General features: G+C 52.1%; 36 non-coding genes and 18 pseudogenes across 36 annotated transcripts; all 54 read left to right on the forward strand.

Moving 5' to 3' along the window:
- The first annotated feature begins 181 nt into the window (after nucleotides 1-181).
- On the forward strand, nucleotides 182-300 carry LOC148925130 (5S ribosomal RNA). The gene has a single exon (XR_016131747.1). It is a non-coding gene; the product is annotated as a 5S ribosomal RNA (ribosomal RNA).
- Nucleotides 301-694: 394 nt separating this feature from the next.
- On the forward strand, nucleotides 695-813 carry LOC148925131 (5S ribosomal RNA). The gene has a single exon (XR_016132030.1). It is a non-coding gene; the product is annotated as a 5S ribosomal RNA (ribosomal RNA).
- Nucleotides 814-1207: 394 nt separating this feature from the next.
- Nucleotides 1208-1326, forward strand: LOC148925132 (5S ribosomal RNA; annotated as a pseudogene).
- Nucleotides 1327-1719: 393 nt separating this feature from the next.
- LOC148925133 (5S ribosomal RNA) lies at nucleotides 1720-1838 on the forward strand. The gene has a single exon (XR_016132031.1). It is a non-coding gene; the product is annotated as a 5S ribosomal RNA (ribosomal RNA).
- A 394-nt stretch (nucleotides 1839-2232) lies between these two features.
- LOC148925134 (5S ribosomal RNA) lies at nucleotides 2233-2351 on the forward strand. The gene has a single exon (XR_016131638.1). It is a non-coding gene; the product is annotated as a 5S ribosomal RNA (ribosomal RNA).
- A 393-nt stretch (nucleotides 2352-2744) lies between these two features.
- On the forward strand, nucleotides 2745-2863 carry LOC148925135 (5S ribosomal RNA). Its single transcript, XR_016131480.1, has one exon. It is a non-coding gene; the product is annotated as a 5S ribosomal RNA (ribosomal RNA).
- Nucleotides 2864-3257: 394 nt separating this feature from the next.
- Nucleotides 3258-3376, forward strand: LOC148925136 (5S ribosomal RNA). The gene has a single exon (XR_016131748.1). It is a non-coding gene; the product is annotated as a 5S ribosomal RNA (ribosomal RNA).
- A 394-nt stretch (nucleotides 3377-3770) lies between these two features.
- On the forward strand, nucleotides 3771-3889 carry LOC148925137 (5S ribosomal RNA). Its single transcript, XR_016132032.1, has one exon. It is a non-coding gene; the product is annotated as a 5S ribosomal RNA (ribosomal RNA).
- A 394-nt stretch (nucleotides 3890-4283) lies between these two features.
- On the forward strand, nucleotides 4284-4402 carry LOC148925138 (5S ribosomal RNA; annotated as a pseudogene).
- A 393-nt stretch (nucleotides 4403-4795) lies between these two features.
- On the forward strand, nucleotides 4796-4914 carry LOC148925139 (5S ribosomal RNA). The gene has a single exon (XR_016132033.1). It is a non-coding gene; the product is annotated as a 5S ribosomal RNA (ribosomal RNA).
- Nucleotides 4915-5308: 394 nt separating this feature from the next.
- On the forward strand, nucleotides 5309-5427 carry LOC148925140 (5S ribosomal RNA). Its single transcript, XR_016131639.1, has one exon. It is a non-coding gene; the product is annotated as a 5S ribosomal RNA (ribosomal RNA).
- A 393-nt stretch (nucleotides 5428-5820) lies between these two features.
- Nucleotides 5821-5939, forward strand: LOC148925141 (5S ribosomal RNA). The gene has a single exon (XR_016131640.1). It is a non-coding gene; the product is annotated as a 5S ribosomal RNA (ribosomal RNA).
- A 393-nt stretch (nucleotides 5940-6332) lies between these two features.
- LOC148925142 (5S ribosomal RNA) lies at nucleotides 6333-6451 on the forward strand. Its single transcript, XR_016131481.1, has one exon. It is a non-coding gene; the product is annotated as a 5S ribosomal RNA (ribosomal RNA).
- Nucleotides 6452-6845: 394 nt separating this feature from the next.
- LOC148925143 (5S ribosomal RNA) lies at nucleotides 6846-6964 on the forward strand. The gene has a single exon (XR_016131749.1). It is a non-coding gene; the product is annotated as a 5S ribosomal RNA (ribosomal RNA).
- Nucleotides 6965-7358: 394 nt separating this feature from the next.
- On the forward strand, nucleotides 7359-7477 carry LOC148925144 (5S ribosomal RNA). The gene has a single exon (XR_016132034.1). It is a non-coding gene; the product is annotated as a 5S ribosomal RNA (ribosomal RNA).
- A 394-nt stretch (nucleotides 7478-7871) lies between these two features.
- On the forward strand, nucleotides 7872-7990 carry LOC148925145 (5S ribosomal RNA; annotated as a pseudogene).
- A 393-nt stretch (nucleotides 7991-8383) lies between these two features.
- Nucleotides 8384-8502, forward strand: LOC148925146 (5S ribosomal RNA). Its single transcript, XR_016131642.1, has one exon. It is a non-coding gene; the product is annotated as a 5S ribosomal RNA (ribosomal RNA).
- Nucleotides 8503-8895: 393 nt separating this feature from the next.
- LOC148925147 (5S ribosomal RNA) lies at nucleotides 8896-9014 on the forward strand. Its single transcript, XR_016131482.1, has one exon. It is a non-coding gene; the product is annotated as a 5S ribosomal RNA (ribosomal RNA).
- A 394-nt stretch (nucleotides 9015-9408) lies between these two features.
- On the forward strand, nucleotides 9409-9527 carry LOC148925148 (5S ribosomal RNA). Its single transcript, XR_016131750.1, has one exon. It is a non-coding gene; the product is annotated as a 5S ribosomal RNA (ribosomal RNA).
- Nucleotides 9528-9921: 394 nt separating this feature from the next.
- Nucleotides 9922-10040, forward strand: LOC148925149 (5S ribosomal RNA). Its single transcript, XR_016132035.1, has one exon. It is a non-coding gene; the product is annotated as a 5S ribosomal RNA (ribosomal RNA).
- A 394-nt stretch (nucleotides 10041-10434) lies between these two features.
- LOC148925150 (5S ribosomal RNA) lies at nucleotides 10435-10553 on the forward strand (annotated as a pseudogene).
- A 393-nt stretch (nucleotides 10554-10946) lies between these two features.
- Nucleotides 10947-11065, forward strand: LOC148925151 (5S ribosomal RNA; annotated as a pseudogene).
- A 394-nt stretch (nucleotides 11066-11459) lies between these two features.
- On the forward strand, nucleotides 11460-11578 carry LOC148925152 (5S ribosomal RNA). Its single transcript, XR_016131483.1, has one exon. It is a non-coding gene; the product is annotated as a 5S ribosomal RNA (ribosomal RNA).
- Nucleotides 11579-11972: 394 nt separating this feature from the next.
- On the forward strand, nucleotides 11973-12091 carry LOC148925153 (5S ribosomal RNA; annotated as a pseudogene).
- A 393-nt stretch (nucleotides 12092-12484) lies between these two features.
- Nucleotides 12485-12603, forward strand: LOC148925154 (5S ribosomal RNA; annotated as a pseudogene).
- Nucleotides 12604-12997: 394 nt separating this feature from the next.
- LOC148925155 (5S ribosomal RNA) lies at nucleotides 12998-13116 on the forward strand. Its single transcript, XR_016131752.1, has one exon. It is a non-coding gene; the product is annotated as a 5S ribosomal RNA (ribosomal RNA).
- Nucleotides 13117-13510: 394 nt separating this feature from the next.
- On the forward strand, nucleotides 13511-13629 carry LOC148925156 (5S ribosomal RNA). The gene has a single exon (XR_016131346.1). It is a non-coding gene; the product is annotated as a 5S ribosomal RNA (ribosomal RNA).
- Nucleotides 13630-14023: 394 nt separating this feature from the next.
- Nucleotides 14024-14142, forward strand: LOC148925157 (5S ribosomal RNA). The gene has a single exon (XR_016131780.1). It is a non-coding gene; the product is annotated as a 5S ribosomal RNA (ribosomal RNA).
- A 395-nt stretch (nucleotides 14143-14537) lies between these two features.
- LOC148925158 (5S ribosomal RNA) lies at nucleotides 14538-14656 on the forward strand. Its single transcript, XR_016131981.1, has one exon. It is a non-coding gene; the product is annotated as a 5S ribosomal RNA (ribosomal RNA).
- Nucleotides 14657-15050: 394 nt separating this feature from the next.
- On the forward strand, nucleotides 15051-15169 carry LOC148925159 (5S ribosomal RNA; annotated as a pseudogene).
- A 395-nt stretch (nucleotides 15170-15564) lies between these two features.
- On the forward strand, nucleotides 15565-15683 carry LOC148925160 (5S ribosomal RNA; annotated as a pseudogene).
- A 395-nt stretch (nucleotides 15684-16078) lies between these two features.
- On the forward strand, nucleotides 16079-16197 carry LOC148925161 (5S ribosomal RNA). The gene has a single exon (XR_016131992.1). It is a non-coding gene; the product is annotated as a 5S ribosomal RNA (ribosomal RNA).
- Nucleotides 16198-16591: 394 nt separating this feature from the next.
- Nucleotides 16592-16710, forward strand: LOC148925162 (5S ribosomal RNA; annotated as a pseudogene).
- A 394-nt stretch (nucleotides 16711-17104) lies between these two features.
- Nucleotides 17105-17223, forward strand: LOC148925163 (5S ribosomal RNA). Its single transcript, XR_016131484.1, has one exon. It is a non-coding gene; the product is annotated as a 5S ribosomal RNA (ribosomal RNA).
- Nucleotides 17224-17617: 394 nt separating this feature from the next.
- Nucleotides 17618-17736, forward strand: LOC148925164 (5S ribosomal RNA; annotated as a pseudogene).
- A 394-nt stretch (nucleotides 17737-18130) lies between these two features.
- On the forward strand, nucleotides 18131-18249 carry LOC148925165 (5S ribosomal RNA). The gene has a single exon (XR_016131022.1). It is a non-coding gene; the product is annotated as a 5S ribosomal RNA (ribosomal RNA).
- A 394-nt stretch (nucleotides 18250-18643) lies between these two features.
- LOC148925166 (5S ribosomal RNA) lies at nucleotides 18644-18762 on the forward strand. The gene has a single exon (XR_016131781.1). It is a non-coding gene; the product is annotated as a 5S ribosomal RNA (ribosomal RNA).
- Nucleotides 18763-19157: 395 nt separating this feature from the next.
- Nucleotides 19158-19276, forward strand: LOC148925167 (5S ribosomal RNA). Its single transcript, XR_016132003.1, has one exon. It is a non-coding gene; the product is annotated as a 5S ribosomal RNA (ribosomal RNA).
- Nucleotides 19277-19670: 394 nt separating this feature from the next.
- Nucleotides 19671-19789, forward strand: LOC148925168 (5S ribosomal RNA; annotated as a pseudogene).
- Nucleotides 19790-20184: 395 nt separating this feature from the next.
- LOC148925169 (5S ribosomal RNA) lies at nucleotides 20185-20303 on the forward strand. The gene has a single exon (XR_016132119.1). It is a non-coding gene; the product is annotated as a 5S ribosomal RNA (ribosomal RNA).
- A 394-nt stretch (nucleotides 20304-20697) lies between these two features.
- LOC148925170 (5S ribosomal RNA) lies at nucleotides 20698-20816 on the forward strand (annotated as a pseudogene).
- A 395-nt stretch (nucleotides 20817-21211) lies between these two features.
- LOC148925171 (5S ribosomal RNA) lies at nucleotides 21212-21330 on the forward strand. Its single transcript, XR_016131837.1, has one exon. It is a non-coding gene; the product is annotated as a 5S ribosomal RNA (ribosomal RNA).
- A 395-nt stretch (nucleotides 21331-21725) lies between these two features.
- LOC148925172 (5S ribosomal RNA) lies at nucleotides 21726-21844 on the forward strand (annotated as a pseudogene).
- Nucleotides 21845-22239: 395 nt separating this feature from the next.
- LOC148925173 (5S ribosomal RNA) lies at nucleotides 22240-22358 on the forward strand (annotated as a pseudogene).
- A 395-nt stretch (nucleotides 22359-22753) lies between these two features.
- Nucleotides 22754-22872, forward strand: LOC148925174 (5S ribosomal RNA). Its single transcript, XR_016131145.1, has one exon. It is a non-coding gene; the product is annotated as a 5S ribosomal RNA (ribosomal RNA).
- A 395-nt stretch (nucleotides 22873-23267) lies between these two features.
- On the forward strand, nucleotides 23268-23386 carry LOC148925175 (5S ribosomal RNA). The gene has a single exon (XR_016131023.1). It is a non-coding gene; the product is annotated as a 5S ribosomal RNA (ribosomal RNA).
- A 394-nt stretch (nucleotides 23387-23780) lies between these two features.
- Nucleotides 23781-23899, forward strand: LOC148925176 (5S ribosomal RNA). The gene has a single exon (XR_016130993.1). It is a non-coding gene; the product is annotated as a 5S ribosomal RNA (ribosomal RNA).
- Nucleotides 23900-24293: 394 nt separating this feature from the next.
- On the forward strand, nucleotides 24294-24412 carry LOC148925177 (5S ribosomal RNA; annotated as a pseudogene).
- A 395-nt stretch (nucleotides 24413-24807) lies between these two features.
- On the forward strand, nucleotides 24808-24926 carry LOC148925178 (5S ribosomal RNA; annotated as a pseudogene).
- Nucleotides 24927-25321: 395 nt separating this feature from the next.
- On the forward strand, nucleotides 25322-25440 carry LOC148925179 (5S ribosomal RNA). The gene has a single exon (XR_016131513.1). It is a non-coding gene; the product is annotated as a 5S ribosomal RNA (ribosomal RNA).
- A 395-nt stretch (nucleotides 25441-25835) lies between these two features.
- On the forward strand, nucleotides 25836-25954 carry LOC148925180 (5S ribosomal RNA). Its single transcript, XR_016131782.1, has one exon. It is a non-coding gene; the product is annotated as a 5S ribosomal RNA (ribosomal RNA).
- Nucleotides 25955-26349: 395 nt separating this feature from the next.
- On the forward strand, nucleotides 26350-26468 carry LOC148925181 (5S ribosomal RNA). The gene has a single exon (XR_016132014.1). It is a non-coding gene; the product is annotated as a 5S ribosomal RNA (ribosomal RNA).
- Nucleotides 26469-26863: 395 nt separating this feature from the next.
- LOC148925182 (5S ribosomal RNA) lies at nucleotides 26864-26982 on the forward strand (annotated as a pseudogene).
- A 395-nt stretch (nucleotides 26983-27377) lies between these two features.
- On the forward strand, nucleotides 27378-27496 carry LOC148925183 (5S ribosomal RNA). The gene has a single exon (XR_016131783.1). It is a non-coding gene; the product is annotated as a 5S ribosomal RNA (ribosomal RNA).
- The last annotated feature ends 231 nt before the right edge of the window (nucleotides 27497-27727 follow it).

Raw genomic sequence — 27727 nt, forward strand, 5'->3', positions numbered from 1 at the left:
GGAGTAGCCACGGGCTGTACACTTAGCTCAGAACGTGGGGCTCGGCGAGAGCTTGGCGGTGATATGCTGTGGGTCCCGTAACTCCTTCAGGATCAAAGGTTATGCCTGTGTGAAGGGTGGGGGATCAGAACCTGCGCACGGGAGCGTACGCTATGAAAGAATAAAGTGCGAGGCTATTGATGGGTGCGATCATACCAGCACTAATGCACCGGATCCCATCAGAACTCCGAAGTTATGCGTGCTTGGGCGAGAGTACTACTAGGATGGGTGACCCCCTGGGAAGTCCTTGTGTTGCATCCCTTTTTTTGCGAGTGCGTTCATTTTTTTTTTCCGTTCAGTTGGTCTTGATGTGGTCCGACACTCGATTAGCTGTTGTCGAGTACGAGGACAAAAAGTACGACAAACTCCACGAGCCGGTGACGAGCGGGTCCCACAATCTTAAACGTGCCGAAAAACAGTAGCTGCGAACTAAAAGTGTTCGAAATGGCTCGGAACGGCCTCTTTTTGCTTCCCGGAGTAGCCACGGGCTGTACACGTAGCTCAGAACGTGGGGCTCGGCGAGAGCTTCGCGGTGATATGCTGTGGGTCCCGTAACTCCTTCCGGATCAAAAGTTATGCCTGTGTGAAGGGTGGGGTATCAGAACCTGCGCACGGGAGCGTACGCTATGACAGAATAAAGTGCGAGGCTATTGATGGGTGCGATCATACCAGCACTAATGCACCGGATCCCATCAGAACTCCGAAATTAAGCGTGCTTGGGCGAGAGTAGTACTAGGATGGGTGACCCCCTGGGAAGTCCTCGTGTTGCACCCCTATCTTTGCGAGTGCGTTCATTTTTTTTTTCCGTTCAGTTGGTCTTGATGTGGTGCGACACTCGATTAGCTGTTGTCGAGTACGAGGACAAAAAGTACGACAATCTCCACGAGCCGGTGACGAGCGGGTCCCACAATCTTAAACGTGCCGAAAAACAGTAGCTGCGAACTAAAAGTGTTCGAAATGGCTCGAAACGGCCTCTTTTTGCTTCCCGGAGTAGCCACGGGCTGTACACGTAGCTCAGAATGTGGGGCTCGGCGAGAGCTTCGCGGTGATATGCTGTGGGTCCCGTAACTCCTTCCGGATCAAAAGTTATGCCTGTGTGAAGGGTGGGGGATCAGAACCTGCGCACGGGAGCGTACGCTATGAAAGAATAAAGTGCGAGGCTATTGATGGGTGCGATCATACCAGCACTAATGTACCGGATCCCATCAGAACTCCGAAGTTATGCGTGCTTGAGCGAGAGTACTACTAGGATGGGTGACCCCCTGGGAAGTCCTCGTGTTGCACCCCTTTCTTTGCGAGTGCGTTCATTTTTTTTTCCGTTCAGTTGGTCTTGATGTGGTCCGACACTCGATTAGCTGTTGTCGAGTACGAGGACAAAAAGTACGACAAACTCCACGAGCCGGTGACGAGCGGGTCCCACAATCTTAAACGTGCCGAAAAACGGTAGCTGCGAACTAAAAGTGTTCGAAATGGCTCGGAACGGCCTCTTTTTGCTTCCCGGAGTAGCCACGGGCTGTACACGTAGCTCAGAACGTGGGGCTCGGCGAGAGCTTCGCGGTGATATGCTGTGGGTCCCGTAACTCCTTCCGGATCAAAAGTTATGCCTGTGTGAAGGGTGGGGTATCAGAACCTGCGCACGGGAGCGTACGCTATGACAGAATAAAGTGCGAGGCTATTGATGGGTGCGATCATACCAGCACTAATGCACCGGATCCCATCAGAACTCCGAAATTAAGCGTGCTTGGGCGAGAGTAGTACTAGGATGGGTGACCCCCTGGGAAGTCCTCGTGTTGCACCCCTATCTTTGCGAGTGCGTTCATTTTTTTTTTCCGTTCAGTTGGTCTTGATGTGGTGCGACACTCGATTAGCTGTTGTCGAGTACGAGGACAAAAAGTACGACAATCTCCACGAGCCGGTGACGAGCGGGTCCCACAATCTTAAACGTGCCGAAAAACAGTAGCTGCGAACTAAAAGTGTTCGAAATGGCTCGAAACGGCCTCTTTTTGCTTCCCGGAGTAGCCACGGGCTGTACACGTAGCTCAGAATGTGGGGCTCGGCGAGAGCTTCGCGGTGATATGCTGTGGGTCCCGTAACTCCTTCCGGATCAAAAGTTATGCCTGTGTGAAGGGTGGGGGATCAGAACCTGCGCACGGGAGCGTACGCTATGAAAGAATAAAGTGCGAGGCTATTGATGGGTGCGATCATACCAGCACTAATGTACCGGATCCCATCAGAACTCCGAAGTTATGCGTGCTTGGGCGAGAGTACTACTAGGATGGGTGACCCCCTGGGAAGTCCTCGTGTTGCACCCCTTTCTTTGCGAGTGCGTTCATTTTTTTTTCCGTTCAGTTGGTCTTGATGTGGTCCGACACTCGATTAGCTGTTGTCGAGTACGAGGACAAAAAGTACGACAATCTCCCCGAGCCGGTGACGAGCAGGTCCCACAATCTTAAACGTGCCGGAAAATAGTAGCTGCGAACTAAAAGTGTTCGAAATGGCTCGAAACGGCCTCTTTTTGCTTCCCGGAGTAGCCACGGGCTGTACACTTAGCTCAGAACGTGGGGCTCGGCGAGAGCTTCGCGGTGATATGCTGTGGGTCCCGTAACTCCTTCAGGATCAAAAGTTATGCCTGTGTGAAGGGTGGGGGATCAGAACATGCGCACGGGAGCGTACGCTATGAAAGAATAAAGTGCGAGGCTATTGATGGGTGCGATCATACCAGCACTAATGCACCGGATCCCATCAGAACTCCGAAGTTATGCGTGCTTGGGCGAGAGTACTACTAGGATGGGTGACCCCCTGGGAAGTCCTCGTGTTGCACCCCTTTCTTTGCGAGTGCGTTCATTTTTTTTTTCCGTTCAGTTGGTCTTGATGTGGTCCGACACTCGATTAGCTGTTGTCGAGTACGAGGACAAAAAGTACGACAATCTCCCCGAGCCGGTGACGAGCAGGTCCCACAATCTTAAACGTGCCGGAAAACAGTAGCTGCGAACTAAAAGTGTTCGAAATGGCTCGAAACGGCCTCTTTTTGCTTCCCGGAGTAGCCACGGGCTGTACACTTAGCTCAGAACGTGGGGCTCGGCGAGAGCTTGGCGGTGATATGCTGTGGGTCCCGTAACTCCTTCAGGATCAAAGGTTATGCCTGTGTGAAGGGTGGGGGATCAGAACCTGCGCACGGGAGCGTACGCTATGAAAGAATAAAGTGCGAGGCTATTGATGGGTGCGATCATACCAGCACTAATGCACCGGATCCCATCAGAACTCCGAAGTTATGCGTGCTTGGGCGAGAGTACTACTAGGATGGGTGACCCCCTGGGAAGTCCTTGTGTTGCATCCCTTTTTTTGCGAGTGCGTTCATTTTTTTTTTCCGTTCAGTTGGTCTTGATGTGGTCCGACACTCGATTAGCTGTTGTCGAGTACGAGGACAAAAAGTACGACAAACTCCACGAGCCGGTGACGAGCGGGTCCCACAATCTTAAACGTGCCGAAAAACAGTAGTTGCGAACTAAAAGTGTTCGAAATGGCTCGGAACGGCCTCTTTTTGCTTCCCGGAGTAGCCACGGGCTGTACACGTAGCTCAGAACGTGGGGCTCGGCGAGAGCTTCGCGGTGATATGCTGTGGGTCCCGTAACTCCTTCCGGATCAAAAGTTATGCCTGTGTGAAGGGTGGGGTATCAGAACCTGCGCACGGGAGCGTACGCTATGACAGAATAAAGTGCGAGGCTATTGATGGGTGCGATCATACCAGCACTAATGCACCGGATCCCATCAGAACTCCGAAATTAAGCGTGCTTGGGCGAGAGTAGTACTAGGATGGGTGACCCCCTGGGAAGTCCTCGTGTTGCACCCCTATCTTTGCGAGTGCGTTCATTTTTTTTTTCCGTTCAGTTGGTCTTGATGTGGTGCGACACTCGATTAGCTGTTGTCGAGTACGAGGACAAAAAGTACGACAATCTCCACGAGCCGGTGACGAGCGGGTCCCACAATCTTAAACGTGCCGAAAAACAGTAGCTGCGAACTAAAAGTGTTCGAAATGGCTCGAAACGGCCTCTTTTTGCTTCCCGGAGTAGCCACGGGCTGTACACGTAGCTCAGAATGTGGGGCTCGGCGAGAGCTTCGCGGTGATATGCTGTGGGTCCCGTAACTCCTTCCGGATCAAAAGTTATGCCTGTGTGAAGGGTGGGGGATCAGAACCTGCGCACGGGAGCGTACGCTATGAAAGAATAAAGTGCGAGGCTATTGATGGGTGCGATCATACCAGCACTAATGTACCGGATCCCATCAGAACTCCGAAGTTATGCGTGCTTGAGCGAGAGTACTACTAGGATGGGTGACCCCCTGGGAAGTCCTCGTGTTGCACCCCTTTCTTTGCGAGTGCGTTCATTTTTTTTTCCGTTCAGTTGGTCTTGATGTGGTCCGACACTCGATTAGCTGTTGTCGAGTACGAGGACAAAAAGTACGACAAACTCCACGAGCCGGTGACGAGCGGGTCCCACAATCTTAAACGTGCCGAAAAACGGTAGCTGCGAACTAAAAGTGTTCGAAATGGCTCGGAACGGCCTCTTTTTGCTTCCCGGAGTAGCCACGGGCTGTACACGTAGCTCAGAACGTGGGGCTCGGCGAGAGCTTCGCGGTGATATGCTGTGGGTCCCGTAACTCCTTCCGGATCAAAAGTTATGCCTGTGTGAAGGGTGGGGTATCAGAACCTGCGCACGGGAGCGTACGCTATGACAGAATAAAGTGCGAGGCTATTGATGGGTGCGATCATACCAGCACTAATGCACCGGATCCCATCAGAACTCCGAAATTAAGCGTGCTTGGGCGAGAGTAGTACTAGGATGGGTGACCCCCTGGGAAGTCCTCGTGTTGCACCCCTATCTTTGCGAGTGCGTTCATTTTTTTTTTCCGTTCAGTTGGTCTTGATGTGGTGCGACACTCGATTAGCTGTTGTCGAGTACGAGGACAAAAAGTACGACAATCTCCACGAGCCGGTGACGAGCGGGTCCCACAATCTTAAACGTGCCGAAAAACAGTAGCTGCGAACTAAAAGTGTTCGAAATGGCTCGAAACGGCCTCTTTTTGCTTCCCGGAGTAGCCACGGGCTGTACACGTAGCTCAGAATGTGGGGCTCGGCGAGAGCTTCGCGGTGATATGCTGTGGGTCCCGTAACTCCTTCCGGATCAAAAGTTATGCCTGTGTGAAGGGTGGGGGATCAGAACCTGCGCACGGGAGCGTACGCTATGAAAGAATAAAGTGCGAGGCTATTGATGGGTGCGATCATACCAGCACTAATGTACCGGATCCCATCAGAACTCCGAAGTTATGCGTGCTTGGGCGAGAGTACTACTAGGATGGGTGACCCCCTGGGAAGTCCTCGTGTTGCACCCCTTTCTTTGCGAGTGCGTTCATTTTTTTTTCCGTTCAGTTGGTCTTGATGTGGTCCGACACTCGATTAGCTGTTGTCGAGTACGAGGACAAAAAGTACGACAATCTCCCCGAGCCGGTGACGAGCAGGTCCCACAATCTTAAACGTGCCGGAAAATAGTAGCTGCGAACTAAAAGTGTTCGAAATGGCTCGAAACGGCCTCTTTTTGCTTCCCGGAGTAGCCACGGGCTGTACACGTAGCTCAGAATGTGGGGCTCGGCGAGAGCTTCGCGGTGATATGCTGTGGGTCCCGTAACTCCTTCCGGATCAAAAGTTATGCCTGTGTGAAGGGTGGGGGATCAGAACCTGCGCACGGGAGCGTACGCTATGAAAGAATAAAGTGCGAGGCTATTGATGGGTGCGATCATACCAGCACTAATGTACCGGATCCCATCAGAACTCCGAAGTTATGCGTGCTTGGGCGAGAGTACTACTAGGATGGGTGACCCCCTGGGAAGTCCTCGTGTTGCACCCCTTTCTTTGCGAGTGCGTTCATTTTTTTTTCCGTTCAGTTGGTCTTGATGTGGTCCGACACTCGATTAGCTGTTGTCGAGTACGAGGACAAAAAGTACGACAATCTCCCCGAGCCGGTGACGAGCAGGTCCCACAATCTTAAACGTGCCGGAAAATAGTAGCTGCGAACTAAAAGTGTTCGAAATGGCTCGAAACGGCCTCTTTTTGCTTCCCGGAGTAGCCACGGGCTGTACACTTAGCTCAGAACGTGGGGCTCGGCGAGAGCTTCGCGGTGATATGCTGTGGGTCCCGTAACTCCTTCAGGATCAAAAGTTATGCCTGTGTGAAGGGTGGGGGATCAGAACATGCGCACGGGAGCGTACGCTATGAAAGAATAAAGTGCGAGGCTATTGATGGGTGCGATCATACCAGCACTAATGCACCGGATCCCATCAGAACTCCGAAGTTATGCGTGCTTGGGCGAGAGTACTACTAGGATGGGTGACCCCCTGGGAAGTCCTCGTGTTGCACCCCTTTCTTTGCGAGTGCGTTCATTTTTTTTTTCCGTTCAGTTGGTCTTGATGTGGTCCGACACTCGATTAGCTGTTGTCGAGTACGAGGACAAAAAGTACGACAATCTCCCCGAGCCGGTGACGAGCAGGTCCCACAATCTTAAACGTGCCGGAAAACAGTAGCTGCGAACTAAAAGTGTTCGAAATGGCTCGAAACGGCCTCTTTTTGCTTCCCGGAGTAGCCACGGGCTGTACACTTAGCTCAGAACGTGGGGCTCGGCGAGAGCTTGGCGGTGATATGCTGTGGGTCCCGTAACTCCTTCAGGATCAAAGGTTATGCCTGTGTGAAGGGTGGGGGATCAGAACCTGCGCACGGGAGCGTACGCTATGAAAGAATAAAGTGCGAGGCTATTGATGGGTGCGATCATACCAGCACTAATGCACCGGATCCCATCAGAACTCCGAAGTTATGCGTGCTTGGGCGAGAGTACTACTAGGATGGGTGACCCCCTGGGAAGTCCTTGTGTTGCATCCCTTTTTTTGCGAGTGCGTTCATTTTTTTTTTCCGTTCAGTTGGTCTTGATGTGGTCCGACACTCGATTAGCTGTTGTCGAGTACGAGGACAAAAAGTACGACAAACTCCACGAGCCGGTGACGAGCGGGTCCCACAATCTTAAACGTGCCGAAAAACAGTAGCTGCGAACTAAAAGTGTTCGAAATGGCTCGGAACGGCCTCTTTTTGCTTCCCGGAGTAGCCACGGGCTGTACACGTAGCTCAGAACGTGGGGCTCGGCGAGAGCTTCGCGGTGATATGCTGTGGGTCCCGTAACTCCTTCCGGATCAAAAGTTATGCCTGTGTGAAGGGTGGGGTATCAGAACCTGCGCACGGGAGCGTACGCTATGACAGAATAAAGTGCGAGGCTATTGATGGGTGCGATCATACCAGCACTAATGCACCGGATCCCATCAGAACTCCGAAATTAAGCGTGCTTGGGCGAGAGTAGTACTAGGATGGGTGACCCCCTGGGAAGTCCTCGTGTTGCACCCCTATCTTTGCGAGTGCGTTCATTTTTTTTTTCCGTTCAGTTGGTCTTGATGTGGTGCGACACTCGATTAGCTGTTGTCGAGTACGAGGACAAAAAGTACGACAATCTCCACGAGCCGGTGACGAGCGGGTCCCACAATCTTAAACGTGCCGAAAAACAGTAGCTGCGAACTAAAAGTGTTCGAAATGGCTCGAAACGGCCTCTTTTTGCTTCCCGGAGTAGCCACGGGCTGTACACGTAGCTCAGAATGTGGGGCTCGGCGAGAGCTTCGCGGTGATATGCTGTGGGTCCCGTAACTCCTTCCGGATCAAAAGTTATGCCTGTGTGAAGGGTGGGGGATCAGAACCTGCGCACGGGAGCGTACGCTATGAAAGAATAAAGTGCGAGGCTATTGATGGGTGCGATCATACCAGCACTAATGTACCGGATCCCATCAGAACTCCGAAGTTATGCGTGCTTGAGCGAGAGTACTACTAGGATGGGTGACCCCCTGGGAAGTCCTCGTGTTGCACCCCTTTCTTTGCGAGTGCGTTCATTTTTTTTTCCGTTCAGTTGGTCTTGATGTGGTCCGACACTCGATTAGCTGTTGTCGAGTACGAGGACAAAAAGTACGACAATCTCCACGAGCCGGTGACGAGCGGGTCCCACAATCTTAAACGTGCCGAAAAACAGTAGCTGCGAACTAAAAGTGTTCGAAATGGCTCGAAACGGCCTCTTTTTGCTTCCCGGAGTAGCCACGGGCTGTACACGTAGCTCAGAATGTGGGGCTCGGCGAGAGCTTCGCGGTGATATGCTGTGGGTCCCGTAACTCCTTCCGGATCAAAAGTTATGCCTGTGTGAAGGGTGGGGGATCAGAACCTGCGCACGGGAGCGTACGCTATGAAAGAATAAAGTGCGAGGCTATTGATGGGTGCGATCATACCAGCACTAATGTACCGGATCCCATCAGAACTCCGAAGTTATGCGTGCTTGGGCGAGAGTACTACTAGGATGGGTGACCCCCTGGGAAGTCCTCGTGTTGCACCCCTTTCTTTGCGAGTGCGTTCATTTTTTTTTCCGTTCAGTTGGTCTTGATGTGGTCCGACACTCGATTAGCTGTTGTCGAGTACGAGGACAAAAAGTACGACAATCTCCCCGAGCCGGTGACGAGCAGGTCCCACAATCTTAAACGTGCCGGAAAATAGTAGCTGCGAACTAAAAGTGTTCGAAATGGCTCGAAACGGCCTCTTTTTGCTTCCCGGAGTAGCCACGGGCTGTACACTTAGCTCAGAACGTGGGGCTCGGCGAGAGCTTCGCGGTGATATGCTGTGGGTCCCGTAACTCCTTCAGGATCAAAAGTTATGCCTGTGTGAAGGGTGGGGGATCAGAACATGCGCACGGGAGCGTACGCTATGAAAGAATAAAGTGCGAGGCTATTGATGGGTGCGATCATACCAGCACTAATGCACCGGATCCCATCAGAACTCCGAAGTTATGCGTGCTTGGGCGAGAGTACTACTAGGATGGGTGACCCCCTGGGAAGTCCTCGTGTTGCACCCCTTTCTTTGCGAGTGCGTTCATTTTTTTTTTCCGTTCAGTTGGTCTTGATGTGGTCCGACACTCGATTAGCTGTTGTCGAGTACGAGGACAAAAAGTACGACAATCTCCCCGAGCCGGTGACGAGCAGGTCCCACAATCTTAAACGTGCCGGAAAACAGTAGCTGCGAACTAAAAGTGTTCGAAATGGCTCGAAACGGCCTCTTTTTGCTTCCCGGAGTAGCCACGGGCTGTACACTTAGCTCAGAACGTGGGGCTCGGCGAGAGCTTGGCGGTGATATGCTGTGGGTCCCGTAACTCCTTCAGGATCAAAGGTTATGCCTGTGTGAAGGGTGGGGGATCAGAACCTGCGCACGGGAGCGTACGCTATGAAAGAATAAAGTGCGAGGCTATTGATGGGTGCGATCATACCAGCACTAATGCACCGGATCCCATCAGAACTCCGAAGTTATGCGTGCTTGGGCGAGAGTACTACTAGGATGGGTGACCCCCTGGGAAGTCCTTGTGTTGCATCCCTTTTTTTGCGAGTGCGTTCATTTTTTTTTTCCGTTCAGTTGGTCTTGATGTGGTCCGACACTCGATTAGCTGTTGTCGAGTACGAGGACAAAAAGTACGACAAACTCCACGAGCCGGTGACGAGCGGGTCCCACAATCTTAAACGTGCCGAAAAACAGTAGCTGCGAACTAAAAGTGTTCGAAATGGCTCGGAACGGCCTCTTTTTGCTTCCCGGAGTAGCCACGGGCTGTACACGTAGCTCAGAACGTGGGGCTCGGCGAGAGCTTCGCGGTGATATGCTGTGGGTCCCGTAACTCCTTCCGGATCAAAAGTTATGCCTGTGTGAAGGGTGGGGTATCAGAACCTGCGCACGGGAGCGTACGCTATGACAGAATAAAGTGCGAGGCTATTGATGGGTGCGATCATACCAGCACTAATGCACCGGATCCCATCAGAACTCCGAAATTAAGCGTGCTTGGGCGAGAGTAGTACTAGGATGGGTGACCCCCTGGGAAGTCCTCGTGTTGCACCCCTATCTTTGCGAGTGCGTTCATTTTTTTTTTCCGTTCAGTTGGTCTTGATGTGGTGCGACACTCGATTAGCTGTTGTCGAGTACGAGGACAAAAAGTACGACAATCTCCATGAGCCGGTGACGAGCGGGTCCCACAATCTTAAACGTGCCGAAAAACAGTAGCTGCGAACTAAAAGTGTTCGAAATGGCTCGAAACGGCCTCTTTTTGCTTCCCGGAGTAGCCACGGGCTGTACACGTAGCTCAGAATGTGGGGCTCGGCGAGAGCTTCGCGGTGATATGCTGTGGGTCCCGTAACTCCTTCCGGATCAAAAGTTATGCCTGTGTGAAGGGTGGGGGATCAGAACCTGCGCACGGGAGCGTACGCTATGAAAGAATAAAGTGCGAGGCTATTGATGGGTGCGATCATACCAGCACTAATATACCGGATCCCATCAGAACTCCGAAGTTATGCGTGCTTGAGCGAGAGTACTACTAGGATGGGTGACCCCCTGGGAAGTCCTCGTGTTGCACCCCTTTCTTTGCGAGTGCGTTCATTTTTTTTTCCGTTCAGTTGGTCTTGATGTGGTCCGACACTCGATTAGCTGTTGTCGAGTACGAGGACAAAAAGTACGACAATCTCCCCGAGCCGGTGACGAGCAGGTCCCACAATCTTAAACGTGCCGGAAAATAGTAGCTGCGAACTAAAAGTGTTCGAAATGGCTCGAAACGGCCTCTTTTTGCTTCCCGGAGTAGCCACGGGCTGTACACTTAGCTCAGAACGTGGGGCTCGGCGAGAGCTTCGCGGTGATATGCTGTGGGTCCCGTAACTCCTTCAGGATCAAAAGTTATGCCTGTGTGAAGGGTGGGGGATCAGAACATGCGCACGGGAGCGTACGCTATGAAAGAATAAAGTGCGAGGCTATTGATGGGTGCGATCATACCAGCACTAATGCACCGGATCCCATCAGAACTCCGAAGTTATGCGTGCTTGGGCGAGAGTACTACTAGGATGAGTGACCCCCTGGGAAGTCCTCGTGTTGCACCCCTTTCTTTGCGAGTGCGTTAATTTTTTTTTTCCGTTCAGTTGGTCTTGATGTGGTCCGACACTCGATTAGCTGTTGTCGAGTACGAGGACAAAAAGTACGACAATCTCCCCGAGCCGGTGACGAGCAGGTCCCACAATCTTAAACGTGCCGGAAAACAGTAGCTGCGAACTAAAAGTGTTCGAAATGGCTCGAAACGGCCTCTTTTTGCTTCCCGGAGTAGCCACGGGCTGTACACTTAGCTCAGAACGTGGGGCTCGGCGAGAGCTTCGCGGTGATATGCTGTGGGTCCCGTAACTCCTTCAGGATCAAAGGTTATGCCTGTGTGAAGGGTGGGGGATCAGAACCTGCGCACGGGAGCGTACGCTATGAAAGAATAAAGTGCGAGGCTATTGATGGGTGCGATCATACCAGCACTAATGCACCGGATCCCATCAGAACTCCGAAGTTATGCGTGCTTGGGCGAGAGTACTACTAGGATGGGTGACCCCCTGGGAAGTCCTCGTGTTGCACCCCTATCTTTGCGAGTGCGTTCATTTTTTTTTTCCGTTCAGTTGGTCTTGATGTGGTGCGACACTCGATTAGCTGTTGTCGAGTACGAGGACAAAAAGTACGACAATCTCCATGAGCCGGTGACGAGCGGGTCCCACAATCTTAAACGTGCCGAAAAACAGTAGCTGCGAACTAAAAGTGTTCGAAATGGCTCGAAACGGCCTCTTTTTGCTTCCCGGAGTAGCCACGGGCTGTACACGTAGCTCAGAATGTGGGGCTCGGCGAGAGCTTCGCGGTGATATGCTGTGGGTCCCGTAACTCCTTCCGGATCAAAAGTTATGCCTGTGTGAAGGGTGGGGGATCAGAACCTGCGCACGGGAGCGTACGCTATGAAAGAATAAAGTGCGAGGCTATTGATGGGTGCGATCATACCAGCACTAATATACCGGATCCCATCAGAACTCCGAAGTTATGCGTGCTTGAGCGAGAGTACTACTAGGATGGGTGACCCCCTGGGAAGTCCTCGTGTTGCACCCCTTTCTTTGCGAGTGCGTTCATTTTTTTTTCCGTTCAGTTGGTCTTGATGTGGTCCGACACTCGATTAGCTGTTGTCGAGTACGAGGACAAAAAGTACGACAATCTCCCCGAGCCGGTGACGAGCAGGTCCCACAATCTTAAACGTGCCGGAAAATAGTAGCTGCGAACTAAAAGTGTTCGAAATGGCTCGAAACGGCCTCTTTTTGCTTCCCGGAGTAGCCACGGGCTGTACACTTAGCTCAGAACGTGGGGCTCGGCGAGAGCTTCGCGGTGATATGCTGTGGGTCCCGTAACTCCTTCAGGATCAAAAGTTATGCCTGTGTGAAGGGTGGGGGATCAGAACATGCGCACGGGAGCGTACGCTATGAAAGAATAAAGTGCGAGGCTATTGATGGGTGCGATCATACCAGCACTAATGCACCGGATCCCATCAGAACTCCGAAGTTATGCGTGCTTGGGCGAGAGTACTACTAGGATGAGTGACCCCCTGGGAAGTCCTCGTGTTGCACCCCTTTCTTTGCGAGTGCGTTAATTTTTTTTTTCCGTTCAGTTGGTCTTGATGTGGTCCGACACTCGATTAGCTGTTGTCGAGTACGAGGACAAAAAGTACGACAATCTCCCCGAGCCGGTGACGAGCAGGTCCCACAATCTTAAACGTGCCGGAAAACAGTAGCTGCGAACTAAAAGTGTTCGAAATGGCTCGAAACGGCCTCTTTTTGCTTCCCGGAGTAGCCACGGGCTGTACACTTAGCTCAGAACGTGGGGCTCGGCGAGAGCTTCGCGGTGATATGCTGTGGGTCCCGTAACTCCTTCAGGATCAAAGGTTATGCCTGTGTGAAGGGTGGGGGATCAGAACCTGCGCACGGGAGCGTACGCTATGAAAGAATAAAGTGCGAGGCTATTGATGGGTGCGATCATACCAGCACTAATGCACCGGATCCCATCAGAACTCCGAAGTTATGCGTGCTTGGGCGAGAGTACTACTAGGATGGGTGACCCCCTGGGAAGTCCTTGTGTTGCATCCCTTTTTTTGCGAGTGCGTTCATTTTTTTTTTCCGTTCAGTTGGTCTTGATGTGGTCCGACACTCGATTAGCTGTTGTCGAGTACGAGGACAAAAAGTACGACAAACTCCACGAGCCGGTGACGAGCGGGTCCCACAATCTTAAACGTGCCGAAAAACAGTAGCTGCGAACTAAAAGTGTTCGAAATGGCTCGGAACGGCCTCTTTTTGCTTCCCGGAGTAGCCACGGGCTGTACACGTAGCTCAGAACGTGGGGCTCGGCGAGAGCTTCGCGGTGATATGCTGTGGGTCCCGTAACTCCTTCCGGATCAAAAGTTATGCCTGTGTGAAGGGTGGGGGATCAGAACCTGCGCACGGGAGCGTACGCTATGACAGAATAAAGTGCGAGGCTATTGATAGGTGCGATCATACCAGCACTAATGCACTGGATCCCATCAGAACTCCGAAGTTAAGCGTGCTTGGGCGAGAGTAGTACTAGGATGGGTGACCCCCTGGGAAGTCCTCGTGTTGCACACCTTTCTTTGCGAGTGCGTTCATTTTTTTTTTCCGTTCAGTTGGTCTTGATGTGGTCCGACACTCGATTAGCTGTTGTCGAGTACGAGGACAAAAAGTACGACAAACTCCGCGAGCCGGTGACGAGCGGGTCCCACAATCTTAAACGTGCCGAAAAACAGTAGCTGCGAACTAAAAGTGTTCGAAATGGCTCGGAACGGCCTCTTTTTGCTTTCCGGAGTAGCCACGGGCTGTACACGTAGCTCAGAACGTGGGGCTCGGCGAGAGCTTCGCGGTGATATGCTGTGGGTCCCGTAACTCCTTCAGGATCAAAAGTTATGCCTGTGTGAAGGGTGGGGGATCAGAACCTGCGCACGGGAGCGTACGCTATGAAAGAATAAAGTGCGAGGCTATTGATGGGTGCGATCATACCAGCACTAATGCACCGGATCCCATCAGAACTCCGAAGTTATGCGTGCTTGGGCGAGAGTACTACTAAGATGGGTGACCCCCTGGGAAGTCCTTGTGTTGCATCCCTTTTTTTGCGAGTGCGTTCATTTTTTTTTCCGTTCAGTTGGTCTTGATGTGGTCCGACACTCGATTAGCTGTTGTCGAGTACGAGGACAAAAAGTACGACAATCTCCACGAGCCGGTGACGAGCGGGTCCCACAATCTTAAACGTGCCGAAAAAACAGTAGCTGCGAACTAAAAGTGTTCGAAATGGCTCGAAACGGCCACTTTTTGCTTCCCGGAGTAGCCACAGGCTGTACCCGTAGCTCAGAACGTGGGGCTCGACGAGAGCTTCGCGGTGATATGCTGTGGGTCCCGTAACTCCTTCCGCATCAAAAGTTATACCCATCTGGATGGGTGGGGGATCAGAACCTGCGCACGGGAGCGTACGCTATGAAAGAATAAAGTGCGGGGTTACTGATGGGTGCGATCATACCAGCACTAATGCACCGGATCCCATCAGAACTCCGAAGTTAAGCGTGCTTGGGCGAGAGTAGTACTAGGATGGGTGACCCCCTGGGAAGTCCTCGTGTTGCACCCCTTTTTTTGCGAGTGCGTTCATTTTTTTTTTCCGTTCAGTTGGTCTTGATGTGGTCCGACACTCGATTAGCTGTTGTCGAGTACGAGGACAAAAAGTACGACAAACTCCACGAGCCGGTGACGAGCGGGTCCCACAATCTTAAACGTGCCGAAAAACAGTAGCTACGAACTAAAAGTGTTCGAAATGGCTCGAAACGGCCTCTTTTTGCTTCCCGGAGTAGCCACGGGCTGTACACGTAGCTCAGAACGTGGGGCTCGGCGAGAGCTTCGCGGTGATATGCTGTGGGTCCCGTAACTCCTTCCGGATCAAAAGTTATGCCTGTGTGAAGGGTGGGGGATCAGAACCTGCGCATGGGAGCGTACGCTATGAAAGAATAAAGTGCGAGGCTATTGATGGGTGCGATCATACCAGCACTAATGCACCGAATCCCATCAAAACTCCGAAGTTATGCGTGCTTGGGCGAGAGTACTACTAGGATGGGTGACCCCCTGGGAAGTCCTTGTGTTGCATCCCTTTTTTTGCGAGTGCGTTCATTTTTTTTTTCCGTTCAGTTGGTCTTGATGTGGTCCGACACTCGATTAGCTGTTGTCGAGCACGAGGACAAAAAGTACGACAAACTCCACGAGCCGGTGACGAGCGGGTCCCACAATCTTAAACGTGCCGAAAAAACAGTAGCTGCGAACTAAAAGTGTTCGAAATGGCTCGAAACGGCCACTTTTTGCTTCCCGGAGTAGCCACAGGCTGTACCCGTAGCTCAGAACGTGGGGCTCGACGAGAGCTTCGCGGTGATATGCTGTGGGTCCCGTAACTCCTTCCCGATCAAAAGTTATACCCGTCTGGAGGGTGGGGGATCAGAACCTGCGCACGGGAGCGTACGCTATGAAAGAATAAAGTGCGAGGCTATTGATGGGTGCGATCATACCAGCACTAATGCACCGGATCCCATCAGAACTCCGAAGTTATGCGTGCTTGGGCGAGAGTACTACTAAGATGGGTGACCCCCTGGGAAGTGCTTGTGTTGCATCCCTTTTTTTGCGAGTGCGTTCATTTTTTTTTCCGTTCAGTTGGTCTTGATGTGGTCCGACACTCGATTAGCTGTTGTCGAGTACGAGGACAAAAAGTTCGACAATCTCCACGAGCCGGTGACGAGCGGGTCCCACAATCTTAAACGTGCCGAAAAAACAGTAGCTGCGAACTAAAAGTGTTCGAAATGGCTCGAAACGGCCACTTTTTGCTTCCCGGAGTAGCCACAGGCTGTACCCGTAGCTCAGAACGTGGGGCTCGACGAGAGCTTCGCGGTGATATGCTGTGGGTCCCGTAACTCCTTCCCGATCAAAAGTTATACCCATCTGGATGGGTGGGGGATCAGAACCTGCGCACGGGAGCGTACGCTATGAAAGAATAAAGTGCGGGGTTATTGATGGGTGCGATCATACCAGCACTAATGCACCGGATCCCATCAGAACTCCGAAGTTAAGCGTGCTTGGGCGAGAGTAGTACTAGGATGGGTGACCCCCTGGGAAGTCCTCGTGTTGCACCCCTTTTTTTGCGAGTGCGTTCATTTTTTTTTTCCGTTCAGTTGGTCTTGATGTGGTCCGACACTCGATTAGCTGTTGTCGAGTACGAGGACAAAAAGTACGACAAACTCCACGAGCCGGTGACGAGCGGGTCCCACAATCTTAAACGTGCCGAAAAACAGTAGCTACGAACTAAAAGTGTTCGAAATGGCTCGAAACGGCCTCTTTTTGCTTCCCGGAGTAGCCACGGGCTGTACACGTAGCTCAGAACGTGGGGCTCGGCGAGAGCTTCGCGGTGATATGCTGTGGGTCCCGTAACTCCTTCCGGATCAAAAGTTATGCCTGTGTGAAGGGTGGGGGATCAGAACCTGCGCACGGGAGCGTACGCTATGAAAGAATAAAGTGCGAGGCTATTGATGGGTGCGATCATACCAGCACTAATGCACCGAATCCCATCAAAACTCCGAAGTTATGCGTGCTTGGGCGAGAGTACTACTAGGATGGGTGACCCCCTGGGAAGTCCTTGTGTTGCATCCCTTTTTTTGCGAGTGCGTTCATTTTTTTTTTCCGTTCAGTTGGTCTTGATGTGGTCCGACACTCGATTAGCTGTTGTCGAGCACGAGGACAAAAAGTACGACAAACTCCACGAGCCGGTGACGAGCGGGTCCCACAATCTTAAACGTGCCGGAAAACAGTAGCTGCGAACTAAAAGTGTTCGAAATGGCTCGAAACGGCCTCTTTTTGCTTCCCGGAGTAGCCACGGGCTGTACACTTAGCTCAGAACGTGGGGCTCGGCGAGAGCTTCGCGGTGATATGCTGTGGGTCCCGTAACTCCTTCAGGATCAAAGGTTATGCCTGTGTGAAGGGTGGGGGATCAGAACCTGCGCACGGGAGCGTACGCTATGAAAGAATAAAGTGCGAGGCTATTGATGGGTGCGATCATACCAGCACTAATGCACCGGATCCCATCAGAACTCCGAAGTTATGCGTGCTTGGGCGAGAGTACTACTAGGATGGGTGACCCCCTGGGAAGTCCTCGTGTTGCACCCCTTTCTTTGCGAGTGCGTTCATTTTTTTTTTCCGTTCAGTTGGTCTTGATGTGGTCCGACACTCGATTAGCTGTTGTCGAGTACGAGGACAAAAAGTACGACAAACTCCACGAGCCGGTGACGAGCGGGTCCCACAATCTTAAACGTGCCGAAAAACAGTAGCTGCGAACTAAAAGTGTTCGAAATGGCTCGAAACGGCCTCTTTTTGCTTCCCGGAGTAGCCACGGGCTGTACACTTAGCTCAGAACGTAGGGCTCGGCGAGAGCTTCGCGGTGATATGCTGTGGGTCCCGTAACTCCTTCAGGATCAAAAGTTATGCCTGTGTGAAGGGTGGGGGATCAGAACCTGCGCACGGGAGCGTACGCTATGAAAGAATAAAGTGCGAGGCTATTGATGGGTGCGATCATACCAGCACTAATGCACCGGATCCCATCAGAACTCCGAAGTTATGCGTGCTTGGGCGAGAGTACTACAAGGATGGGTGACCCCCTGGGAAGTCCTTGTGTTGCATCCCTTTTTTTGCGAGTGCGTTCATTTTTTTTTTCCGTTCAGTTGGTCTTGATGTGGTCCGACACTCGATTAGCTGTTGTCGAGTACGAGGACAAAAAGTACGACAAACTCCACGAGCCGGTGACGAGCGGGTCCCACAATCTTAAACGTGCCGAAAAACAGTAGCTGCGAACTAAAAGTGTTCGAAATGGCTCGGAACGGCCTCTTTTTGCTTCCCGGAGTAGCCACGGGCTGTACACGTAGCTCAGAACGTGGGGCTCGGCGAGAGCTTCGCGGTGATATGCTGTGGGTCCCGTAACTCCTTCCGGATCAAAAGTTATGCCTGTGTGAAGGGTGGGGGATCAGAACCTGCGCACGGGAGCGTACGCTATGACAGAATAAAGTGCGAGGCTATTGATAGGTGCGATCATACCAGCACTAATGCACTGGATCCCATCAGAACTCCGAAGTTAAGCGTGCTTGGGCGAGAGTAGTACTAGGATGGGTGACCCCCTGGGAAGTCCTCGTGTTGCACCCCTTTCTTTGCGAGTGCGTTCATTTTTTTTTTCCGTTCAGTTGGTCTTGATGTGGTCCGACACTCGATTAGCTGTTGTCGAGTACGAGGACAAAAAGTACGACAAACTCCGCGAGCCGGTGACGAGCGGGTCCCACAATCTTAAACGTGCCGAAAAACAGTAGCTGCGAACTAAAAGTGTTCGAAATGGCTCGGAACGGCCTCTTTTTGCTTTCCGGAGTAGCCACGGGCTGTACACGTAGCTCAGAACGTGGGGCTCGGCGAGAGCTTCGCGGTGATATGCTGTGGGTCCCGTAACTCCTTCAGGATCAAAAGTTATGCCTGTGTGAAGGGTGGGGGATCAGAACCTGCGCACGGGAGCGTACGCTATGAAAGAATAAAGTGCGAGGCTATTGATGGGTGCGATCATACCAGCACTAATGCACCGGATCCCATCAGAACTCCGAAGTTATGCGTGCTTGGGCGAGAGTACTACTAAGATGGGTGACCCCCTGGGAAGTCCTTGTGTTGCATCCCTTTTTTTGCGAGTGCGTTCATTTTTTTTTCCGTTCAGTTGGTCTTGATGTGGTCCGACACTCGATTAGCTGTTGTCGAGTACGAGGACAAAAAGTACGACAATCTCCACGAGCCGGTGACGAGCGGGTCCCACAATCTTAAACGTGCCGAAAAAACAGTAGCTGCGAACTAAAAGTTTTCGAAATGGCTCGAAACGGCCACTTTTTGCTTCCCGGAGTAGCCACAGGCTGTACCCGTAGCTCAGAACGTGGGGCTCGACGAGAGCTTCGCGGTGATATGCTGTGGGTCCCGTAACTCCTTCCCGATCAAAAGTTATACCCATCTGGATGGGTGGGGGATCAGAACCTGCGCACGGGAGCGTACGCTATGAAAGAATAAAGTGCGGGGTTATTGATGGGTGCGATCATACCAGCACTAATGCACCGGATCCCATCAGAACTCCGAAGTTAAGCGTGCTTGGGCGAGAGTAGTACTAGGATGGGTGACCCCCTGGGAAGTCCTCGTGTTGCACCCCTTTTTTTGCGAGTGCGTTCATTTTTTTTTTCCGTTCAGTTGGTCTTGATGTGGTCCGACACTCGATTAGCTGTTGTCGAGTACGAGGACAAAAAGTACGACAAACTCCACGAGCCGGTGACGAGCGGGTCCCACAATCTTAAACGTGCCGAAAAACAGTAGCTACGAACTAAAAGTGTTCGAAATGGCTCGAAACGGCCTCTTTTTGCTTCCCGGAGTAGCCACGGGCTGTACACGTAGCTCAGAACGTGGGGCTCGGCGAGAGCTTCGCGGTGATATGCTGTGGGTCCCGTAACTCCTTCCGGATCAAAAGTTATGCCTGTGTGAAGGGTGGGGGATCAGAACCTGCGCATGGGAGCGTACGCTATGAAAGAATAAAGTGCGAGGCTATTGATGGGTGCGATCATACCAGCACTAATGCACCGAATCCCATCAAAACTCCGAAGTTATGCGTGCTTGGGCGAGAGTACTACTAGGATGGGTGACCCCCTGGGAAGTCCTTGTGTTGCATCCCTTTTTTTGCGAGTGCGTTCATTTTTTTTTTCCGTTCAGTTGGTCTTGATGTGGTCCGACACTCGATTAGCTGTTGTCGAGCACGAGGACAAAAAGTACGACAAACTCCACGAGCCGGTGACGAGCGGGTCCCACAATCTTAAACGTGCCGAAAAAACAGTAGCTGCGAACTAAAAGTGTTCGAAATGGCTCGAAACGGCCACTTTTTGCTTCCCGGAGTAGCCACAGGCTGTACCCGTAGCTCAGAACGTGGGGCTCGACGAGAGCTTCGCGGTGATATGCTGTGGGTCCCGTAACTCCTTCCCGATCAAAAGTTATACCCGTCTGGAGGGTGGGGGATCAGAACCTGCGCACGGGAGCGTACGCTATGAAAGAATAAAGTGCGAGGCTATTGATGGGTGCGATCATACCAGCACTAATGCACCGGATCCCATCAGAACTCCGAAGTTATGCGTGCTTGGGCGAGAGTAGTACTAGGATGGGTGACCCCCTGGGAAGTCCTCGTGTTGCACCCCTTTCTTTGCGAGTGCGTTCATTTTTTTTTTCCGTTCAGTTGGTCTTGATGTGGTCCGACACTCGATTAGCTGTTGTCGAGCACGAGGACAAAAAGTACGACAAACTCCACGAGCCGGTGACGAGCGGGTCCCACAATCTTAAACGTGCCGAAAAACAGTAGCTACGAACTAAAAGTGTTCGAAATGGCTCGAAACGGCCTCTTTTTGCTTCCCGGAGTAGCCACGGGCTGTACACGTAGCTCAGAACGTGGGGCTCGGCGAGAGCTTCGCGGTGATATGCTGTGGGTCCCGTAACTCCTTCCGGATCAAAAGTTATGCCTGTGTGAAGGGTGGGGGATCAGAACGTGCGCACGGGAGCGTACGCTATGAAAGAATAAAGTGCGAGGCTATTGATGGGTGCGATCATACCAGCACTAATGCACCGAATCCCATCAAAACTCCGAAGTTATGCGTGCTTGGGCGAGAGTACTACTAGGATGGGTGACCCCCTGGGAAGTCCTTGTGTTGCATCCCTTTTTTTGCGAGTGCGTTCATTTTTTTTTTCCGTTCAGTTGGTCTTGATGTGGTCCGACACTCGATTAGCTGTTGTCGAGCACGAGGACAAAAAGTACGACAAACTCCACGAGCCGGTGACGAGCGGGTCCCACAATCTTAAACGTGCCGAAAAAACAGTAGCTGCGAACTAAAAGTGTTCGAAATGGCTCGAAACGGCCACTTTTTGCTTCCCGGAGTAGCCACAGGCTGTACCCGTAGCTCAGAACGTGGGGCTCGACGAGAGCTTCGCGGTGATATGCTGTGGGTCCCGTAACTCCTTCCCGATCAAAAGTTATACCCGTCTGGAGGGTGGGGGATCAGAACCTGCACACGGGAGCGTACGCTATGAAAGAATAAAGTGCGGGGCTATTGATGGGTGCGATCATACCAGCACTAATGCACCGGATCCCATCAGAACTCCGAAGTTAAGCGTGCTTGGGCGAGAGTAGTACTAGGATGGGTGACCCCCTGGGAAGTCCTCGTGTTGCAGCCCTTTTTTTGCGAGTGCGTTCATTTTTTTTTTTCCGTTCAGTTGGTCTTGATGTGGTCCGACACTCGATTAGCTGTTGTCGAGTACGAGGACAAAAAGTACGACAAACTCCACGAGCCGGTGACGAGCGGGTCCCACAATCTTAAACGTGCCGAAAAACAGTAGCTACGAACTAAAAGTGTTCGAAATGGCTCGAAACGGCCTCTTTTTGCTTCCCGGAGTAGCCACGGGCTGTACACGTAGCTCAGAACGTGGGGCTCGGCGAGAGCTTCGCGGTGATATGCTGTGGGTCCCGTAACTCCTTCCGGATCAAAAGTTATGCCTGTGTGAAGGGTGGGGGATCAGAACCTGCGCACGGGAACGTACGCTATGAAAGAATAAAGTGCGAGGCTATTGATGGGTGCGATCATACCAGCACTAATGCACTGAATCCCATCAGAACTCTGAAGTTATGCGTGCTTGGGCGAGAGTAGTACTAGGATGGGTGACCCCCTGGGAAGTCCTCGTGTTGCACCCCTTTCTTTGCGAGTGCGTTCATTTTTTTTTTCCGTTCAGTTGGTCTTGATGTGGTCCGACACTCGATTAGCTGTTGTCGAGCACGAGGACAAAAAGTACGACAAACTCCACGAGCCGGTGACGAGCGGGTCCCACAATCTTAAACGTGCCGAAAAAACAGTAGCTGCGAACTAAAAGTGTTCGAAATGGCTCGGAACGGCCTCTTTTTGCTTCCCGGAGTAGCCACGGGCTGTACACGTAGCTCAGAACGTGGGGCTCGGCGAGAGCTTCGCGGTGATATGCTGTGGGTCCCGTAACTCCTTCCGGATCAAAAGTTATGCCTGTGTGAAGGGTGGGGGATCAGAACCTGCGCACGGGAGCGTACGCTATGAAAGAATAAAGTGCGAGGCTATTGATGGGTGCGATCATACCAGCACTAATGCACTGAATCCCATCAGAACTCCGAAGTTATGCGTGCTTGGGCGAGAGTACTACTAGGATGGGTGACCCCCTAGGAAGTCCTTGTGTTGCATCCCTTTTTTTGCGAGTGCGTTCATTTTTTTTTTCCGTTCAGTTGGTCTTGATGTGGTCCGACACTCGATTAGCTGTTGTCGAGCACGAGGACAAAAAGTACGACAAACTTCACGAGCCGGTGATGAGCGGGTCCCACAATCTTAAACGTGCCGAAAAAACAGTAGCTGCGAACTAAAAGTGTTCGAAATGGCTCGGAACGGCCTCTTTTTGCTTCCCGGAGTAGCCACGGGCTGTACACGTAGCTCAGAACGTGGGGCTCGGCGAGAGCTTCGCGGTGATATGCTGTGGGTCCCGTAACTCCTTCCGGATCAAAAGTTATGCCTGTGTGAAGGGTGGGGGATCAGAACCTGCGCACGGGAGCGTACGCTATGACAGAATAAAGTGCGAGGCTATTGATGGGTGCGATCATACCAGCACTAATACACCGGATCCCATCAGAACTCTGAAGTTATGCGTGCTTGGGCGAGAGTAGTACTAGGATGGGTGACCCCCTGGGAAGTCCTCGTGTTGCACCCCTTTCTTTGCGAGTGCGTTCATTTTTTTTTTCCGTTCAGTTGGTCTTGATGTGGTCCGACACTCGATTAGCTGTTGTCGAGCACGAGGACAAAAAGTACGACAAACTCCACGAGCCGGTGACGAGCGGGTCCCACAATCTTAAACGTGCCGAAAAAACAGTAGCTGCGAACTAAAAGTGTTCGAAATGGCTCGGAACGGCCTCTTTTTGCTTCCCGGAGTAGCCACGGGCTGTACACGTAGCTCAGAACGTGGGGCTCGGCGAGAGCTTCGCGGTGATATGCTGTGGGTCCCGTAACTCCTTCCGGATCAAAAGTTATGCCTGTGTGAAGGGTGGGGGATCAGAACCTGCGCACGGGAGCGTACGCTATGACAGAATAAAGTGCGAGGCTATTGATAGGTGCGATCATACCAGCACTAATGCACTGGATCCCATCAGAACTCCGAAGTTAAGCGTGCTTGGGCGAGAGTAGTACTAGGATGGGTGACCCCCTGGGAAGTCCTCGTGTTGCACCCCTTTCTTTGCGAGTGCGTTCATTTTTTTTTTCCGTTCAGTTGGTCTTGATGTGGTCCGACACTCGATTAGCTGTTGTCGAGCACGAGGACAAAAAGTACGACAAACTCCACGAGCCGGTGATGAGCGGGTCCCACAATCTTAAACGTGCCGAAAAAACAGTAGCTGCGAACTAAAAGTGTTCGAAATGGCTCGAAACGGCCTCTGTTTGCTTCCCGGAGTAGCCACGGGCTGTACACTTAGCTCAGAACGTGGGGCTCGGCGAGAGCTTCGCGGTGATATGCTGTGGGTCCCGTAACTCCTTCAGGATCAAAAGTTATGCCTGTGTGAAGGGTGGGGGATCAGAACCTGCGCACGGGAGCGTACGCTATGACAGAATAAAGTGCGAGGCTATTGATGGTGCGATCATACCAGCACTAATGCACTGGATCCCATCAGAACTCCGAAGTTAAGCGTGCTTGGGCGAGAGTAGTACTAGGATGGGTGACCCCCTGGGAAGTCCTCGTGTTGCACCCCTTTCTTTGCGAGTGCGTTCATTTTTTTTTTCCGTTCAGTTGGTCTTGATGTGGTCCGACACTCGATTAGCTGTTGTCGAGTACGAGGACAAAAAGTACGACAAACTCCACGAGCCGGTGACGAGCGGGTCCCACAATCTTAAACGTGCCGAAAAACAGTAGCTACGAACTAAAAGTGTTCGAAATGGCTCGAAACGGCCTCTTTTTGCTTCCCGGAGTAGCCACGGGCTGTACACGTAGCTCAGAACGTGGGGCTCGGCGAGAGCTTCGCGGTGATATGCTGTGGGTCCCGTAACTCCTTCCGGATCAAAAGTTATGCCTGTGTGAAGGGTGGGGGATCAGAACCTGCGCACGGGAGCGTACGCTATGAAAGAATAAAGTGCGAGGCTATTGATGGGTGCGATCATACCAGCACTAATGCACTGAATCCCATCAGAACTCTGAAGTTATGCGTGCTTGGGCGAGAGTACTACTAGGATGGGTGTCCCCCTGGGAAGTCCTTGTGTTGCATCCCTTTTTTTGCGAGTGCGTTCATTTTTTTTTTCCGTTCAGTTGGTCTTGATGTGGTCCGACACTCGATTAGCTGTTGTCGAGCACGAGGACAAAAAGTACGACAAACTCCACGAGCCGGTGACGAGCGGGTCCCACAATCTTAAACGTGCCGAAAAAACAGTAGCTGCGAACTAAAAGTGTTTGAAATGGCTCGGAACGGCCTCTTTTTGCTTCCCGGAGTAGCCACGGGCTGTACACGTAGCTCAGAACGTGGGGCTCGGCGAGAGCTTCGCGGTGATATGCTGTGGGTCCCGTAACTCCTTCCGGATCAAAAGTTATGCCTGTGTGAAGGGTGGGGGATCAGAACCTGCGCACGGGAGCGTACGCTATGAAAGAATAAAGTGCGAGGCTATTGATGGGTGCGATCATACCAGCACTAATGCACTGAATCCCATCAGAACTCCGAAGTTATGCGTGCTTGGGCGAGAGTACTACTAGGATGGGTGACCCCCTAGGAAGTCCTTGTGTTGCATCCCTTTTTTTGCGAGTGCGTTCATTTTTTTTTTCCGTTCAGTTGGTCTTGATGTGGTCCGACACTCGATTAGCTGTTGTCGAGCACGAGGACAAAAAGTACGACAAACTCCACGAGCCGGTGACGAGCGGGTCCCACAATCTTAAACGTGCCGAAAAAACAGTAGCTGCGAACTAAAAGTGTTCGAAATGGCTCGGAACGGCCTCTTTTTGCTTCCCGGAGTAGCCACGGGCTGTACACGTAGCTCAGAACGTGGGGCTCGGCGAGAGCTTCGCGGTGATATGCTGTGGGTCCCGTAACTCCTTCCGGATCAAAAGTTATGCCTGTGTGAAGGGTGGGGGATCAGAACCTGCGCACGGGAGCGTACGCTATGACAGAATAAAGTGCGAGGCTATTGATGGATGCGATCATACCAGCACTAATGCACCGGATCCCATCAGAACTCCGAGGTTAAGCGTGCTTGGGCGAGAGTAGTTCTAGGATGGGTGACCCCCTGGGAAGTCCTCGTGTTGCACCCCTTTTTTTGCGAGTGCGTTCATTTTTTTTTTTCCGTTCAGTTGGTCTTGATGTGGTCCGACACTCGATTAGCTGTTGTCGAGTACGAGGACAAAAAGTACGACAATCTCCACGAGCCGGTGACGAGCGGGTCCCACAATCTTAAACGTGCCGAAAAACAGTAGCTACGAACTAAAAGTGTTCGAAATGGCTCGAAACGGCCTCCTTTTGCTTCCCGGAGTAGCCACGGGCTGTACACGTAGCTCAGAACGTGGGGCTCGGCGAGAGCTTCGCGGTGATATGCTGTGGGTCCCGTAACTCCTTCAGGATCAAAAGTTATGCCTGTGTGAAGGGTGGGGGATCAGAACCTGCGCACGGGAGCGTACGCTATGAAAGAATAAAGTGCGAGGCTATTGATGGGTGCGATCATACCAGCACTAATGCACCGGATCCCATCAGAACTCCGAAGTTATGCGTGCTTGGGCGAGAGTACTACTAAGATGGGTGACCCCCTGGGAAGTCCTTGTGTTGCATCCCTTTTTTTGCGAGTGCGTTCATTTTTTTTTCCGTTCAGTTGGTCTTGATGTGGTCCGACACTCGATTAGCTGTTGTCGAGTACGAGGACAAAAAGTACGACAATCTCCACGAGCCGGTGACGAGCGGGTCCCACAATCTTAAACGTGCCGAAAAAACAGTAGCTGCGAGCTAAAAGTGTTCGAAATGGCTCGAAACGGCCACTTTTTGCTTCCCGGAGTAGCCACAGGCTGTACCCGTAGCTCAGAACGTGGGGCTCGACGAGAGCTTCGCGGTGATATGCTGTGGGTCCCGTAACTCCTTCCCGATCAAAAGTTATACCCATCTGGATGGGTGGGGGATCAGAACCTGCGCACGGGAGCGTACGCTATGAAAGAATAAAGTGCGGGGTTATTGATGGGTGCGATCATACCAGCACTAATGCACCGGATCCCATCAGAACTCCGAAGTTAAGCGTGCTTGGGCGAGAGTAGTACTAGGATGGGTGACCCCCTGGGAAGTCCTCGTGTTGCACCCCTTTTTTTGCGAGTGCGTTCATTTTTTTTTTTCCGTTCAGTTGGTCTTGATGTGGTCCGACACTCGATTAGCTGTTGTCGAGTACGAGGACAAAAAGTACGACAAACTCCACGAGCCGGTGACGAGCGGGTCCCACAATCTTAAACGTGCCGAAAAACAGTAGCTACGAACTAAAAGTGTTCGAAATGGCTCGAAACGGCCTCTTTTTGCTTCCCGGAGTAGCCACGGGCTGTACACGTAGCTCAGAACGTGGGGCTCGGCGAGAGCTTCGCGGTGATATGCTGTGGGTCCCGTAACTCCTTCCGGATCAAAAGTTATGCCTGTGTGAAGGGTGGGGGATCAGAACCTGCGCATGGGAGCGTACGCTATGAAAGAATAAAGTGCGAGGCTATTGATGGGTGCGATCATACCAGCACTAATGCACCGAATCCCATCAAAACTCCGAAGTTATGCGTGCTTGGGCGAGAGTACTACTAGGATGGGTGACCCCCTGGGAAGTCCTTGTGTTGCATCCCTTTTTTTGCGAGTGCGTTCATTTTTTTTTTCCGTTCAGTTGGTCTTGATGTGGTCCGACACTCGATTAGCTGTTGTCGAGCACGAGGACAAAAAGTACGACAAACTCCACGAGCCGGTGACGAGCGGGTCCCACAATCTTAAACGTGCCGAAAAAACAGTAGCTGCGAACTAAAAGTGTTCGAAATGGCTCGAAACGGCCACTTTTTGCTTCCCGGAGTAGCCACAGGCTGTACCCGTAGCTCAGAACGTGGGGCTCGACGAGAGCTTCGCGGTGATATGCTGTGGGTCCCGTAACTCCTTCCCGATCAAAAGTTATACCCGTCTGGAGGGTGGGGGATCAGAACCTGCGCACGGGAGCGTACGCTATGAAAGAATAAAGTGCGAGGCTATTGATGGGTGCGATCATACCAGCACTAATGCACCGGATCCCATCAGAACTCCGAAGTTATGCGTGCTTGGGCGAGAGTACTACTAAGATGGGTGACCCCCTGGGAAGTCCTTGTGTTGCATCCCTTTTTTTGCGAGTGCGTTCATTTTTTTTTCCGTTCAGTTGGTCTTGATGTGGTCCGACACTCGATTAGCTGTTGTCGAGTACGAGGACAAAAAGTACGACAATCTCCACGAGCCGGTGACGAGCGGGTCCCACAATCTTAAACGTGCCGAAAAAACAGTAGCTGCGAACTAAAAGTGTTCGAAATGGCTCGAAACGGCCTCTTTTTGCTTCCCGGAGTAGCCACGGGCTGT

The sequence above is a fragment of the Salvia hispanica genome, chromosome 5 (genome assembly GCF_029641045.1).
Source record: "Salvia hispanica isolate PSC_SH4W2 chromosome 5, Shi_PSC_v1, whole genome shotgun sequence".
Classification (NCBI taxonomy): Eukaryota; Viridiplantae; Streptophyta; class Magnoliopsida; order Lamiales; family Lamiaceae; genus Salvia; species Salvia hispanica.